A 16377-nucleotide genomic window follows, 5' to 3' on the forward strand; every position below is an offset into this window, starting at 1 on the left:
CAGTGAAGGGCACTAAACAAAACAAAACGGTGGTCCTGGCATTTAAGTGTGGAGAGCCAAGTGGTAAAGTCAAAAGATGGGACGCTTACTCCTCTCTTGGCTGGCACTGAAGTCCTTGGGAGGAGGTGGACACTTCACGCTGGAACTATGGAAGTGGTGTTTGTGTGCAAGTGAGGATTTATTAATTTCCGATCATTTTTCTCTTCCTGCGTTTTTCCCCAGTGCTGGGCCTCAGGAGGCCTGGCAACAATGAATGCAAGTCATGAATCAATGCAGGATGGAAGGCCGGTTCATCACAGGGCACATAGCCACACTCATTCACAGCGGGCCAATTTAGAGACGCTGGTCACCTCACAACATATTTTTGAGTGATGGAAGAAGCTGGGGTCCCAGGAGGAAGCCCAAGCGAAAGCAGGGAGAATAAGCAAGCAGAGGGTTGGCAATACCACAGCAAACCGGTTAGAGAGAGGAGACTGTGGGTGTCCTATTTGTCCTCTAATTTCCAGTAATTACTAAAATTATTTGAATGAATTGGTGCAATTAACATGACGTTTAGGGAGTAGGGACCATGACCTGTTCTCGCTGTTTTCCCATATTTATTTTTCATGTCCTTGTTTGTACTAATTTGTCTTACTAGATGTTCACTTTTAAAATCTGCCTTTATGAATGCTCATTCAAGACATTCTCCTGTGAAAATCTTGCCAAATACAAATCTGCCCACTCCCACATGTTTAACGTGTGAGCTGTGAAACATTTCCTTTCCTTTCTGTGTGAAGCCTTCTAAGAATAAAACGGGAAAAGCGTGAGGATATTTTTCAAGGGTGTGTTAATCAATCCATGCGATCCTCTACAAATGGGTGAAAATTTGCCATTCATGACGACAAGACGGCGTTGAAGATTACAGCAGCTAATAGAAGGTGTATGATTTCCGTAGAAAATGAAGTTTAGTTCACCGCAGAAATCTCCAATCATCAATCAAGCAGATTTGAAAGGAACGTGTGGGCTTGTTGCTGCTGCAGCGTTACGTCAGCCTCCGCTGCTGGACTGTGACAGACTTGAGCAACGTGTAATAAATTGTGACGGCTGGCACTGCTACACCGAGCCATCGCTCTCTTTGAACTGCAGGCCCCTGAACGGCACTTTACACCTCATCAGTGAGCTGGGCTTTTAGGAAGGCCTTGTACTAACTACTAAGGAGGGCTCAATGAGCTGCTTAATGGGTTATTACTTATAAATTATCAGAAAATATGATAAAAAATGATAATATACTGCATTGCCAACAAGAGACCCAGAACCCATCCACCCCTTTTAACTGTGGGCCCCAGAACAGCACTTTACATGTTTTGAGTGGTTCTATTAAACTAGCTGTGTTACCCAGCTTTGACAATGGGCACCAGTTAATCTGGTATGTCAGAAGTGTCATGTAACTAACTTTTGTACTTTTCTGTATACTGTGGGTTTTTTTAAAAAAAACCAGGGTCAATGTTATTGGCTGGCAGTGGGGTATAATTGTAAAGGCTTTGAGTGTAGGACTTCAGATCCCACTGCTGACACCACTGTGTGACCCTGAGCAAGTCACTTCCCCTGCCTGTGTTCCAACTGGAAAACAAAAGGAATGGAACCAAATGCATCTCAAACGTTGTAAGTCGCCTTGGATATGTAATAATAATATTAAGGAGGTCACCATACTCTTGAACATGCCATACATGATTGTCCAGGAGTAAAACATTCCTGCTGTAGATGAATTCCTATTTTTCCTAATGATTTGGATTTTGTTAATGGTCATTGCAAAACAATTTTACATTAAAGTGTATTCTCTTGAATGGGTAATCAGTAGGAATGCTGTGAAATGTATTTACTGTTGTTATAATTGGATGTTTATGATTTTCCTTTGTTCATGTCGTTCAGTCAAGTACAGTATTTGTTTGCATGTTTTTCATCGTTTGTATGTAGTCCACATCTGTGGACTTTACCTGGGGACTACATACAAATGATGAAAAATATGCAAACAAATACTGTACTTGACTGAACGACATGTTACACTGATGTATGGACATGAAGAGCGAGGCGCATGGAGCTGTAGCTTTGAAAGTCTCAACACAACTTCTGTGGCTTCCCCGTTAGAAATTCAAGAGTCCCATCTGCGATTGATGTTTCTCCCTTGGAGTTTGCAGCACCACAATCAAAGAGTTGTTTTGGTTCTCCCTTAATGTTTCAAGTGCCATGATCAAAAAGCTGGGGTTGGAGGTTCATGGACCATAACGGATAAGTAACATGAGAACTGATGTGCATCTAAGAGTGCTGGTGGTGAATGGTAAGAAACCGCTCTTGCTCACAATTGAGCCTTGTGTGTGTTTTTTTTTTTTTTTTTTTCTTTTGTGTTTTTTTGTTTTGAGCTTCGCTGAACTTTCTCATTCCATTTTACAATGTGATTATGTCTCCTCCTTCCTGTCCAGAACTCCACCCTGCCTGCAGTCACCCATCCACCCAATTGTTGTTTGTGTGGCCCTTCAATCACTTCTGCTGCATCCTTCATTTGCATAAAGGACGCTCTAAGCACAGCAAAAATAAAAAGATTTATCGACAAATAAAAGGAACATTTTGGCTGACTTTCTTTTTATAATAATAATAATAATAGTACATTTTATTTTATATATAATGTCACTAAGTTTCAATCAAATCTGTCAAGGCACTTTTACGATTGTGGGGTATTTAGTTTTTCTATTGGTGGTTGCCCATAAATACTGAAATATCGAAATGTCTTTTCTTTGAGGATAACTAACTCGCTTACTTGCACCATCCTGCCAAAGGTCATCTTCTTAAATAAATGAGAAATCTTGAATGAGCGAGTCGGTCACCTTTGCATTTTATATACAGATCAATAGAGAGATATGAAAGGCACTAAACAATAGATAAAGATATCCTAACAAAAGTCACAGAATTGCTCTATTTGAACTCAAGACCCCAAAATAGCACATTCTGCGATCTCGTCAATCGGCTGTCATTAGTAATGTCTCGTATTAATTACTAAAGCAGAGCAGGCGAGTAATAAATGACAGTGGCCTTAACAAAATGCATATTATTTATAAATTATAAGAAAGTATGCTGGGATGGGCTCCACATTCCCCAAGAAACTTCTCAGGTTAAGGAGGTTTGAAAATGGATAGTTGAAAGTATGATTAAAAAATGGTATAAAATTCTAAAATCTCATAAGTTGCCTCCCAGAATCACTCGCTTTACACTCCAAGCATTTTAACATCTCTTCGTTGAACTGCGTTTCCGTCCCCCTGTAATTTCCTTGTACTAAAAAGGAGATGTCAATAAGCAAGTTACTGAAAGGGGGTTTCCAAAAATGAATGTATTTTTAAAATAATCAGAAAATGTGACAAGTTAATGTAAAATGATAGCATATCATAACAAACAGAGCTGCTGTGTTTCTACTCTGAACCAATGATCTGGCCCTTTCGTGTCTAATTGTCAAAGAGAGGTTAGGGTCAGCGGCTGCAAGTTGGGAAACGACCCTGGACAGGACACCATGGTGTGTGGTATTACAAACGGTTTGTTTAATAACAAAGGTTCTAGTTTGGTCTTCTCAGTGATCTGCTTACATGCAACTTTATTAGCATCATCAATTAACATTTCTTTTTCTTCCTGAACGTCAACTAGAATCTCAAAATAAGGTTTAAGGTAACAGAAAATCTTTATTATCCGCTTGTCATGTCAACACTTCCCATTTCTCAGACTGCTCCCTCCCCAAAATGGAGATAATTTCATTCTTATACGATCTGTTCCAAATGAAACGGAATGGACTACTGGGAATACGTTACGAAATTAATCCAAGGATAGACATTAATGACAGTCTTGTAAAATTTAATTAAACTTGATGTCTGCATCACTACATCTGATAAGCTGTGGCCTACATTAATAAAAATACAAGGTCACCATTTGATTGGCTGTAGTTGTATTGTGATTAAAAAAAAAATCTTAAGTGCTTTTAGAATTTGGCTTCTTACTCCCCTCATATTTTTCATTATTGCATAAATTATTTTTCCACGTGCTTACAATGATACACCGTCTGTGAGTGGCAATAAATAAACGTGTCGCCTCAATTCTGGACGTCAAGCTGAGAAATCACATGGAGCCGTGTTTTTAAAGATGTCTCATAAACAGTGATCAGCATGTCATTTAGTAATGATTAAACGTGTCTTACAGGTTCTGGCTTCAATAAGTTCTGCTTTCTTGTATGAATTGCCGAATGTTTAACACAAATGCGGCCGTCCTTAATAAGAGAACTGTTTTACGCTCAAATTCCCTTTTTTCCAAAGTTTTTCCAGATTTACTTATGACCAAAGTGTCTGTCAATCTATTACATGGTGCCTCTCATTTCTGTCTGTTTGTTTGTCTATCATAATACTGTAGTACTGTGGCCCCTTCACTTTTCTCACACTTTGAAGTGGATACTTTTGCCACTTTTTTGCCCACCACTCTACCCTCGGTAACCCACAATGACAAAGTAACAACAAGTTTTCAAAAAAGGTTTGCAGATTTATGGAAATCGGACTGAAATCTCTCCTTCATTGAAGTACTCGAACCCATTGCTACGGCTCAGGTGCCTCCTGTTTGCTTGAATTCTCCTTTGAGATGTTTCTAGAAGTTGATTGGAGTCCACCTGAGGCAAACTGAATTGATTGGACATTGTTTAGAAAGGCCCACATGGACCTGTGTACAGATTAACATTTACTTAATTGGCTTATGTCTTTATCCAAGGCAGCTTACAACATTCATGATGGAATTGGTTCCATTTCTTGTGGTTATCCATTTAGAGCAGAGGCAGGTCAAGTGACTTGCTTAGGGTCACACGGTATCAGTAGCGAGATTTGAACCCACAAACCTCAGGGTTTGAAGTCCAAAGCCTTAAGCACTACACCACCCTGCATGGCAAGTATAGAAGGGACCACAATTCACACTGCACTTCAGGACAAACACTGAGCCATGAAGTCCAAGGAACTCTCTGACGACCTCCATGATGAAACTGGTGAGGCAGAGGAATAAACCCATTTTTAAAGCTTTAAGAGTTCCAAGGAGCACAGTGGCCTCAAGAATTGCGAAATGAAAGTGAAGTTTGGGATCACCAGAACACAGTTTTTACAGTTGGCAGTCGGTCCAAACTGTCAGGGAGATGACCATGAAGCCAATGGTCACTGGAACAGAGCTCCAGAAGTCCTCAGCTGAGACGCCTGTGAACAGGAAAACCATCTGAGCAGCACTCCATCAATCAGGTGTTCATGGGGGAGCGGCAGACAGAAGTCAATGACATTTAAGGGACTCTGAGAACAGGAAGAAAAAGATTCTCTGGTCTGACGAGACAAAAAGGGAACTCTACGGACAGAGCTCCAAGCGCGATGTCTGCTCATTGCCTGCCTAACGTAATTCCCATGGTGTCAGCATCATGCTTGTGGGGTCGAGGGGACAGGGGGACTGATCAGAATCGAGGGAAGGATGAATTCAGCCAAATCCAGAGAAGTCCTTGAAGAAAGCCTGTTGTGAAGATTGGAAAACCTTGGACTGGGGGGAGAGCCAAGACGATGCTGGAGGGGCTTCAGGACATGTCTCCGAGTATCCTTGAGTGGCCCAGACTTAAAGCCCATAGGATGTTTGGGGAGACCTGAAGGTGGCAGTTCACATGTGGAGCTGGAGAGGATCTGCCAGGAACAATGGGATCAACTGCCCAAATCAGGGTGCAAAGCTTGTAGAGACTTACCAAGAAGACTCAAAGCTTGGTGCTTCTGCTGAAAGAAGGGTCTCAATACTTTTTTGAAGGAGAGAGTTCAGTTTTTGATTTTTAGTAAATTTGCAGATCTTTCTGGTCATGTTGTCACCTTGTCATTATGGGTCATTCAGTGTAGATTGATGAGCAGAAATGTCAAATGTGTCCATTAAAAATGAAATCTAGTGTGCAGTAAAGTGTGTGTGGAAAATGACGAGGCCCCGAGTCCTTTCTAAATGCCCTGCATATGTTTTAATAATTGTGCAGATTACAATGAAATTACTGGCCTATTAAGGGCTGCACTATGGGTGGCATATAAGGTTAGAGATGGTGAAGACTGAGCTCAGTGCCATATCTGCCAGGCCCCACTGTCACTGCCCCTTTATTTAGTGCAGGTTGTGACAGAGAGCTGCTTACCAGGGCACTTTACAGGAGGAGGACTGACTGATTGATTAATTGAATGGCTAATCGATCGATTCATTGATCTTCGGTTCTTCACCACTGCTGGGGCCTGTGACCGCACGGCACACGTTCTACGTCTTCAGCAGCCCGATTGTGTTGTTTTTCACGAGATGGGATGGCAGCCTTAGTTATGGACGCCCACTTGCTTCTCCATCTAGCGTGCTAGTCATTAAGACTGAAGCATTTGCATTTGATCTATAAAATAAAGCTTTCAAAGCAGCCGTCAATAGGCATTCTCTTGACTTTTAAATGAGGAAAACAGCAAAAGCATAGTGAAAGACAATAAGCAAAGCATTAATATTAAATGTCAGTGAGAATCAAGCCTTTGCTAGTCATTAGCAGTCAGCTGTGGACAATAGCCGCAGCAGTAAAATGTTTAATCGGCAGACTGGCACTTCAGATGGGCCATTCAGATTGCTGTCCGTTACTGTTCTTTTTTTATATCAACAATCTTTTGTTTGTTTTTCTTCTTTGTCATCAAACCAGATCATGCTTTGATTCGTTGTTTGATTGCCACTTTGCCATTTTCAGGGAGCTCACCTGCTGCAGGTTGACTTTTTTTAAAGCCGCGTTGCCATCTGGCCTCATTTCTGCTAACAGTTTTTCCATTTCACAGGCTTGAGCTCCATTAGTGCGTCAAAGACATGCAGTGAATTGCCAACAGTAGCTGGATATGAAAGGAAAAACGACTTTGTAGAAACGCTAGTGATGGAAGGACTCCAACGCGGCACTGTATCCTGTGCTAGGAGCCACCGCCTGACTTCACAGGCCCAGGTTCAAGGTTTGTGTTGGTATGGAGGCCGCATGTTCTCCCTGTGCACAGGTGCGGTGTCTCTACAGCTACACTGCTGCTGGAAAGTAGAATTTCCTCAAGTTCTGCCCATATATGACCTGTGACGTGATCACATTTTTACGTTTATCCTAAAACTACGTCAAGAGAACCCAATTTAACAAATGACACCAAACTCCTAGGGTTTACTTTCAAGTTTCAAATGTTCCATTGTGTATTCAAATCTAACTTTTTAATCTCCAATGTGTAATTCTTTGCATTTACTTACAGCCCATTTCATCAGCCATAAGTGTTATTGTATTGTATGCTAAACGGAAAAGGATAACAAGACCCATACCACTGAGCATCTCCATTAGAAAGCTGACACGACCAACATGAGGTCTAGGGCTGAGGCTGGTCGTGCTTACAGGCCTCTTGTTCCCGAGTGAGAAAAGGTGGGTGGTCAGGAGATGGGACCACTGTTGGGAGAGACAACGCTCCTGATTCATCCACAGAGTCAGGTCTCTAATGTCACTTCTGATTCTAAAGTGACAGTTACTCAGCTGGGACACTGTGCTCTGTAACCAATGCCGATGCCAAATACAGCGCCAACGCCTTCATCTAAAGTGACTTGCTACATCTGAGATATGACAACTGGCTGTGTGTCTCTTGCTTTTTTCCCAAATTGGCATACAGGCAGGTGCCATGACTCGCAGTGTCAACAGTGACATTTGAGCCCACCCCCTCAGCGGTCTGGACCCTCAACCCACTGCCTGTCACCGTCTGTGACATTCCCCTCTTCAAGACCCTCAGCTTTCCCAAGAAGGTCTGAAATGCACCCCGATACTACGGTCGTTCTGAAGATGTACCTGTTGTAGAGTTTCAGTGACTGCGAGCATAAAACTGAAGTTAACACTCGATGTGAAGTCCTCACCTCAGCAGTAAGGTGTGAGTGAGCAGCTGAGCATCCCCAGCACGGCACGTCCTGAAAGGTCTCTTTTGATTCAAGTCAACGCAGCTTGTGTGAAGACCCCGACTTCGTGTCTTGGTGTCGCTCTTTGCAGCTTGCCTGCTTTGACGCGTCATGAGATGCATTCGCTCCCAGAATCAAAAATATGAATTTCTGTAAACGTTCACTCCCAGTATAATAGTAATTAGCACCCGTTGTAGGCCCATCCAAACAAGGCCTGATGGGACAGCACGTCCGTGACAATACATCTCCATTAGGGAAATTAAATTGTTTTCTCTTTGTTGTGGCCAGTCTGATAGTCAATCCACAAATTGAGGAGAAGCCTTTCAACTTAATTTAGTCTTCCCGTGATGAAAGCAAAGATCAGGTTGAAAAGTATTGTGCAAGCAGCATTGATCTGAGCAAACAGAAGCACAAAATGGAATTCAAAGCACAGCCGGTCAGAATGTCAGGCTCAAATAACAGATCTCTAATAATAATACTAATACAAAAGTCTGCCCTGACTCGAGGTCTGTAAAGGAAATGAACTTCATGAGGTAGAAGAACATCATAAACGAGAAGACTTGGGTCATAGATTTGAAATATTAAAATGTCTGCTTCATTGTCCATGTTTAAAGTCTTAATGAATTCTCAAATTGTAAAAGAAGCCTGTCATTTGTCCCCCTCTGATGGAGGTCCACAGAGGGCTGCTAAAGGATCAAAAGCTCATCTCAGAGTCGTAATCCCGGACTTTGAAATAGTCGAAAACTACTCCCCAATTGTTTAGGTCTGAGATTGGTTATTTTGAGCCTTCTGAGAATACGAGTGGCTCTTAAAGGATTAGGACCACCGGCAAAGAATCAAATATCAGAAATAATAATAATATGCTTGAACCTCAAAAGAGACTAAAACGACACTCCACGTGCCTAAATTGCTGTTCCTCTTGCGAGAAGGAGTAACTTGGGCCGGGGCTGAACCCCTGGGGTCAACTGGTGCACAATTTCAAGTCCTTTTGATTATTTTTGATGAAGACCCCTTACACCCTTTTAATCACATGGGTGTCATTTCCTGCACAAAATATGGTCCTAAAAGTGAGGGGGTTTTTAAGGTCTAATGGGCCAAAATTAAGGAGGGAACCCCAAGAAGCTTGATGTCTTGTGTAAGCAGACATCAAGACAAGCCACCATAGGTGGGGGTCCCAGCGAGTCTTATGAGCTCTGTGGTAGGACGGAGTCGCACCCCGGCATTTGGGATTGGCTCTGGACTTTGGTAAGCTGAGCGAGCTAACATTGTAGACTGCGGGACCTCCAAACACCTGTTAAGATAAAGCCTTGACGTGAATTACAGGTAGCAGGTGACTCTCCTACAGCAGGTGTTCCGTTTGATGTGTAAGCTACCAGTTGTAGTGCCGTTACTCCGAGGTAAGTGTAAAGCTGCTGACTTCCTGCACGTCTTCATTTCTCATAAATGACTCTTGTATGGCATTCACTGGAGAAAGGAGCTCTATAATAAAGGTCTTTTTTGGGTGAGCTCATAATCCAGCAAGCTGTATGAAAGGCGCTATATTAACTAATCAATGCCATTTTTGTTTCTGTTTATAGCAGAAAAAGCAGGGACCCTGACAGTGGATTTAAAAAAAAAAGAACCCCCACACACACACACACACACACACACACCTCTCCTGCTGGTCGGATTCATTTTCTTGTAGAATTTCTAGCTTTACAGCATAGCCCCCAGCAGATGATAATTATGCAATGTGTGACAAATGAGCCCATCAGCCCATTAAGCATTTACATGTGGTGTTTAATTCTGATTCTTGTAGTTCGGAGAAGTGCTTTGTTCACTCATTGCGTACACTGAGAGATTGCCTGGCATGTGTGGGGCACACGATAAGAGCTTCAGATGGCAGTGTGGTGTGGTGGCTCAGGCCCTGGGCTTGAAGCTGCCAGGCTGACACTTCAGCTCCAACTGGGAACTCACCATCTGACCACTGGCGTCAACAAAAAGAAAATATTCAGAATTAAAACGCATGATTTTTATAAAATGCAGAATGCAGTATAAGACCTCGGGCTGGTTTGGTTAGCGAGCAACAGCTCACGTGTCCCAGTGTCTCACTCGGGGCTTCTGTTTCAACTCCAAGACTTGCTGGTTTGTGCACAAATGCTTTCTGTGCTTCTCTTAGTCACCACTAGGGGTCCAGCAGTACATCATTGACTGTTTGCTGAAGAAGGAGCAGCAAAGAGCACAACAAGAAGGGTGCGACTCCTGCCGCCTGTAGGAGGATTGGGCCAAACAGAGGAGCACAGTCCTTAACAGACGGGCAACCACACGCTCATTTCTACACTGTGCCATCAGGCTCTAGAATGAGTTAGCCCTCGGCCAGGATGGTCTTGCCTCTTGGGGGACCACCACAAAACACAGAACATAAAAGAAGGTGTACAGAGACAATAGGGACGTAAACAAAGGAATCAAAAATGAACAAGAAAGATGACAAAACAGCACTTGTACTCCAGCAAACTGAGGAAACTTGAGTGACACACAGCAAGATGTTCCTTTTACGCTGGACAGGTGACATTCTGGGGGTCTTGCTCTTCATTTTGTTACTATTGGACCTGACCACTGGCTCACAGTCTGCCTCTAGAACCCGTGCATTCACAGCTCGGTGTCCTGTTTTTCACTCCTTTATGGCGTGTACGCTGTTCTGTTTGATGTGTTTCCTTTCACATTGACTTTATTGAACTCAATTAGAAGGTGATCAGAACGAACTTTTAATGATATTTTTGTTGATGATGGGTTTAGATTTACTTGCAGTATACATGTGTATATCATTTGCCGTCCAGGATCAGCTGAGGTATGCAATCCCACTCTGAGACAAGAGGGGGCGCTGTCACTAACGCTGCTGTCCCCTTCTTTACTCAAACACCCAGGAAGGGCAATTAAACGAGAGAAGCCCCTCCTCCTTCCTGTGCAGACGTCTCCATTTTTGGATCTCGTCCCAAGATCCACGCGGCCCAAGCGAGGTGTTAGCCGAGGCCCGTTCCGTTTGTTTTGCGATGTGCCAAAGGGTGCTTATTTCCTTTCTTTTTAGCATTAAACGGGGTGGCTCGACTGGCAGCCCAGCATTCTGTGGGACTCGACCACTGTGTAGGTTTATAGAGACAGACAGTTCTATCTGCACATGAATTATGCCAACATGCTGGCCATTTGTGTTTAAGCAGTTCTGCTACACAAGGCTTCACTTTTTTTGACCTCATCTCATTTTTCATAATTCTATTCCAAGTGCTTGCCTGCCTCATTGTTTTCTGTATGTCACAAGGCAAATGGGATATTATAATAAGGTAAGTGGCTTTAGTATATTCAATGACAAGTGAAACAAGAGAGCATCATGTGACCTGCTCAGACTTGCTTAATCCAGTTCAGGATTGTGGGTGGGCAGCAGTGTATCCTGGTGACAGGAACCAACCCTGGATGGAGCCCTGGAGATGTGATATGAACAACCAGGAGAAAAGTCCACCAAGACACCGGGGGGAGGAGGGGGGCACACTGGTTGATGGACACTGGAATGAGGTGCCACTCTGCTACCCGATTGAACTGGTCTATTTGGATCCGGAGGGGGCTGTTCTGAGCCACCATGCCACCACGTACACGTACAGAAAGAAGTATGGCACAAACAAACAAGTCAAATGTTACCCAACTTTTTAACGCACACCGCCTCTCCACAATCGATGCGCTCAACTCTCACACTTGTTATAATGGCCAGCTTAGTAAAACATAAACCCATGAAACCTACACCATGGAGGAGGCCAGCTGCTCTTCTCCTGATTCCTAGTAGAGGCCCCGGCAGATCTCTTGAGGCGTACCAGCAGCCATGCAAAGTGTCCAAGTCAGACGTGTTTGTTTAATGAGGCCGTTCCTGCCAGCTGGTCCTTCTGTGCCATTGGCAGGAGTCAGCACTTCTCTGGAGCTATGAAACTGGTGACCCACTGAAAGCATGGCCAACGTCCCAACTGCAGCTCAAGATGGCTGCACAGGTACTGAGGTGGACAGGGCTGGGTGATGGAAAGTGTGTTCAGCTATCAGGCTTCTGTTTTATAGTGCCTTTCACACTCTATTGCATCTCACATCCCAATGCTGCTGTCTGACTCTCTAGTGTATGGAGGTGCAGTTGTATGTCGGCTGGCGAGTCCTCCGAGAACAAAGAGCTGAAGCGGAGCATGGAATTGGGCCTTGGATAGGTGGCACCGACCTGGGTGTGTGGCCACCAGCAAGTCAGAGCAGCCGTCCACTTCACCAAGACTGTCTAAAATAACACGGAGTTGAGATGTGAAGGTCCCCAAAGTCCTCCTCCCCTCCCCACCACACTGCAGTATTTGTCCTCTGGGAGAAGAAAAACTTTCTAACAGTCTGCCCTTAACGTTAAGTTTCCAACAGTGTCCCCAAGTTCTTGTTGAAGATGTCAAGTAACAGCTGCGGTCCCCTGCACATTTAAAGAGCTTCAGGCGGGTCCCCTCTTTATGTGCCTCTGCTTGAAGTGCCTCCGTTTGGACGCCTCGGGTGCTCTCCGTGGTCCTGATCGGCCCCCTCGCTCTCTTTGCGGGTTGCTCTCCGTGGTGCTGAAATCAGCCTCGTTGCTCTCTTCTGGACTGTTGCCTAGTGATCCGGGTGGTGGGCCCACTCTGGTACCCAGCCACGCAGAGAACCAGCTAGAAGCCTAGCAGGCCTGTGAGTGGGGGAGTCGGAGGTGTCACATCATGGAGATCTTCATTATGCTGTCGAGTGATCACACAGCACGACCAAAATAACAGGAGACTTAATTTAGTAACAGTGACATCAGTGAAACACACCGAGGCGAGACTGACACGCGTACACCTCCACTGAGTCAGACCCCCACAGCAAGCACGGGGGCCTGTGACACACTGGGAGCTGTCGGTCTGTCTGGTATACAGTGCCTTTCACATCTCGCCATCTTTTATATCTCGCCTCTCATAACGTGTCCAGTTGGTGAAGTAGGCGTCATGTACTGTACAGGAAATTGTGCTTACCTTGGTGTGTGTGTGGATGGAACACCAAGAGAAAGTTCAAGCTACAATGTGCCTTTCACATCTGTCTATTATACAGTGCCTTTCAATTCTATTATAGAGTGTTTTTTCACGTCTATCAATCTATTATATAGTTCCTTTCATATCCATCTACCTTTATAGTGCCTTTCATATTTATCTGTCTATCATAGAGTGCATTTCATATCTACTTAATATGTAGTGCCTTTCCAATCTATCAATCATACGGTTTCTCTCCCGTCTGTAATGCACTGCCTTTCTATCTATCTATCTATCTATCTATCTGTCTACCAGTCATATAGTGCCTTTCATACCTACCTAGCTCGTCATTTAGTCACCTGCCACTCCAGACTGACAGTACACAAGCCCCACTTCAAGCCCTCCAAAACCCCAGCTTATCCCTTAAAGCCGTAGCCAGCAGGAGCCCCTCAATCACTGGGTGAAGGCACAAACCACACACACTGGTCCATCTGGCCAGGATCTGAACTCGAGTCCTCCCTCTCCGCACTGACGTACTGCTGTGCCATCACAGTGGAAAGCCGACTTCATATTCTTCTTTTTGCATTCGCTCCTTACATTTATAGCGCCTTTCATACTGCGCGCTCTCTGCCATCCCTTCACACCACACCAGATCACTGGCCTGCTCTTTTCTCCTCCCCAGTAATCTTGGCGCATTTTCTCCGAGTCTTCCACTGCGAGCTCTGAAGCCATCAAAACTAATCAGGTCATCTTGTGGCCAAATGTTAAGAGGCACTGGCACAGCGTCCCTGGCCTCAGGTGCCACCTCCCTCTCTTTGAGGTGGAGTGGAGGCCACAAGAGCGGCGCACCCAGGGTCAGACCACCAGCCGTGCTGACAAGTGACCCTGTGCCCTCGCGCTCAGTTGGCTGGGCACAGCAGCAGTCAAGCGGGAGGTGATGAAGGGAGACGTGGCTGAGTGAAGTGCAGGACCGACGCCAGCACGTGACAGTCAGGAGTGACGACACCACGCCCGGTGCTGCACAATTCAGAGGACACTTTTTATTCTACCAACTTTCCATCTGACCTTTGTGCCTGTGTTGCCCTGCTGAGTGGGTGCTTTGTGAATGTGACTCTTTGGAGTGGCATGCTGATGGTGTTTCCTGCCCTGTGCTCAGTACTGTTAGAAGAGGCTCCTGCCCCCCGTGACTCTGCTGTGGGTGAAACAGCACGTTACTGGCGGACCCCTTTGGTCCTCATCTCTCTTTTCTCCTTCCTGGTCCTAAAAGCTGCAACTACTCGGGATGTTTCAGTGAGCTCCTCTCCTTTTGAAAAGCCCCTCTTTAGTTCATCCCTTGCCACTACTTCCATGTCCTTTACTTATCTTATCACCTGCAACAAGCCCACCAGCAGTCCTGTGAGTGACAGACCCATAGCCGTGTCACTCGCTAAGGTGTCTCTTCGCGCTCAAGTCCCCTCTCAAACGGCCAGGCCGCCAGAGCCCAACAAAGGAGACTCGCTGCCATCTAGTGGTCATCGCGGGCACAACACACCCAATGCAGGCAGCCCTGCGATTCACTTCGTCACTTCGACGAGGAGGGGAGAGGAGCCTGCGCTGGAAAGAAAGTTTAACTACATAGGACAAAAAAAGACAAAAGTGTTATGGTACGAGCTGAGAACACGTCGGCATTTGACCCTGAGATGTTACCGTAGTTCATTAAAGGCGGCACTCAAACAACAAGACACTCGCCGACATTTACTTCTAAAAATTATAACATGGATGTCGTTTTCTAAAATTAAAATGCAAATGCATGCCACATTAAAACAGGTTCTTATTTAAAATATGGAGTGGGCTTCTGTAAAAAACCAAATACCCCACTGGGGAGCAATAAAGTTCTTAGATAGATTGAATTATTATTAATTGTTATGAATCCCATCTTCTATTTATTTATGTAACATCTTTCTATTTTATAGTGCCTTTCATCAATCTACTTATCATATAGTGCCCTTCACATCTATGTATCTATTATATAGTGCCTTTCACCAGTCTGTCTATCACAACATTGTAGCGACCCTCAGTCACAGATTCAGAAAAAGCAGATCAAAATTTCCTAAAAAAGATGAAATATTAAATGAAGAAAACACAAAGAACAGCCAAATAAAGAGAGAGAGAGAGAGAGAGAGAGCGCCAAGCTGCACATGGCAGGCCCCTCATCCACATTGTGCTGCCACACTCCACTCCACTCCCATCCGCCCCTTTCTGGCCAGTTGAACCTGCCTGCCAACTCTCTGCCAGCGCTACACTCAAGTCAGCCTGTGGGTTTAATCCCCATTCAGAGGGGTCTTTGGAGGCTTCAGTTGCCTTCAGAGTGCCAGGGTGTCAGTGGCAGCCCACTTGTTACTTGGGTCGAAGTTCTGCCCACTGTCAAAGAGGAGCTCTGTGCCCCACTTACCAGGAGGTCCAGGTGTGCTTGGCACCTGCTGGTGTTCCCCTCCCAAGTTGCCCTTCTTTCTCCTCTTCTTCTTTGATGCCCATGCCTCAAGTCGAGGTCAGGGCACCGTGCCCTGTTGACCTACCTCTGTGCCGTTTGCTGCTGCCACGCTCTGCTTTTCCTTCAGCACTGGCATGAGGACGTGCATCTTCTCCAGCATGGCTCCTCACCCACTCCCCCTTTATGGCTGTACTTGGCCCTGCCACATGCCACCCCTTCCAACTGGTAATGCCCCTCTCTGTTGAGCAGATCTCCTTGACTGTAGACTGCATACTGGAATGGTGTGGACTGTGCCAGGCATGACATCAGGATGGAGTGATCGGCCATGAAGGAGCTGGCATTTCACAATGGACTCCTTACCAGCTGAGGGTGACTGGCACTCCATTTTGAAATGAGCAGCTGCAGCGCCAGTCTGTAAAAAAAAAAAGGGTGAGTCTGCCACAGCCACGTGGCATCCATTTCAGTGCAGCTCAGCAAGCCACCCCTCTGCACTGGCACAAGGATGACACCTGCTGTCTGCCCACATTAAAGATGGAGAGTCTCAAAGTGGAGGTCCATACCTGGGGTTTCGTGTGTGCAAACAGGAAAACGTGTAGGCAAGAAATAAAACTCAAATTAAAATCTCAATCATCTTGGAAATGTGCCACCTGATTGGCACCCTGCAATAGACTAGGCTAATGAACTGCATGGCGCCTGACGCACCAAGACCCGAGCTATTGGGACAACTCAGCCATTGGCCAAAGGGACTGATTGGTCTCCTCTCGTCTCCAAGTGGAGTTTACCAGTTGGCATCTGCGTAACTTGAGTGGACAAATTGCATTTCGCACACAGCATCACATGGCACACATATGCACTTAAGACACCATTCCTGCTGAAGACCACCACAGCTCTGCTCTGACCATCCCAAAACCGCCCACAGCCATC

This window comes from Polypterus senegalus, chromosome 12 (assembly GCF_016835505.1).
Source record: "Polypterus senegalus isolate Bchr_013 chromosome 12, ASM1683550v1, whole genome shotgun sequence".
NCBI lineage: Eukaryota > Metazoa > Chordata > Cladistia > Polypteriformes > Polypteridae > Polypterus > Polypterus senegalus.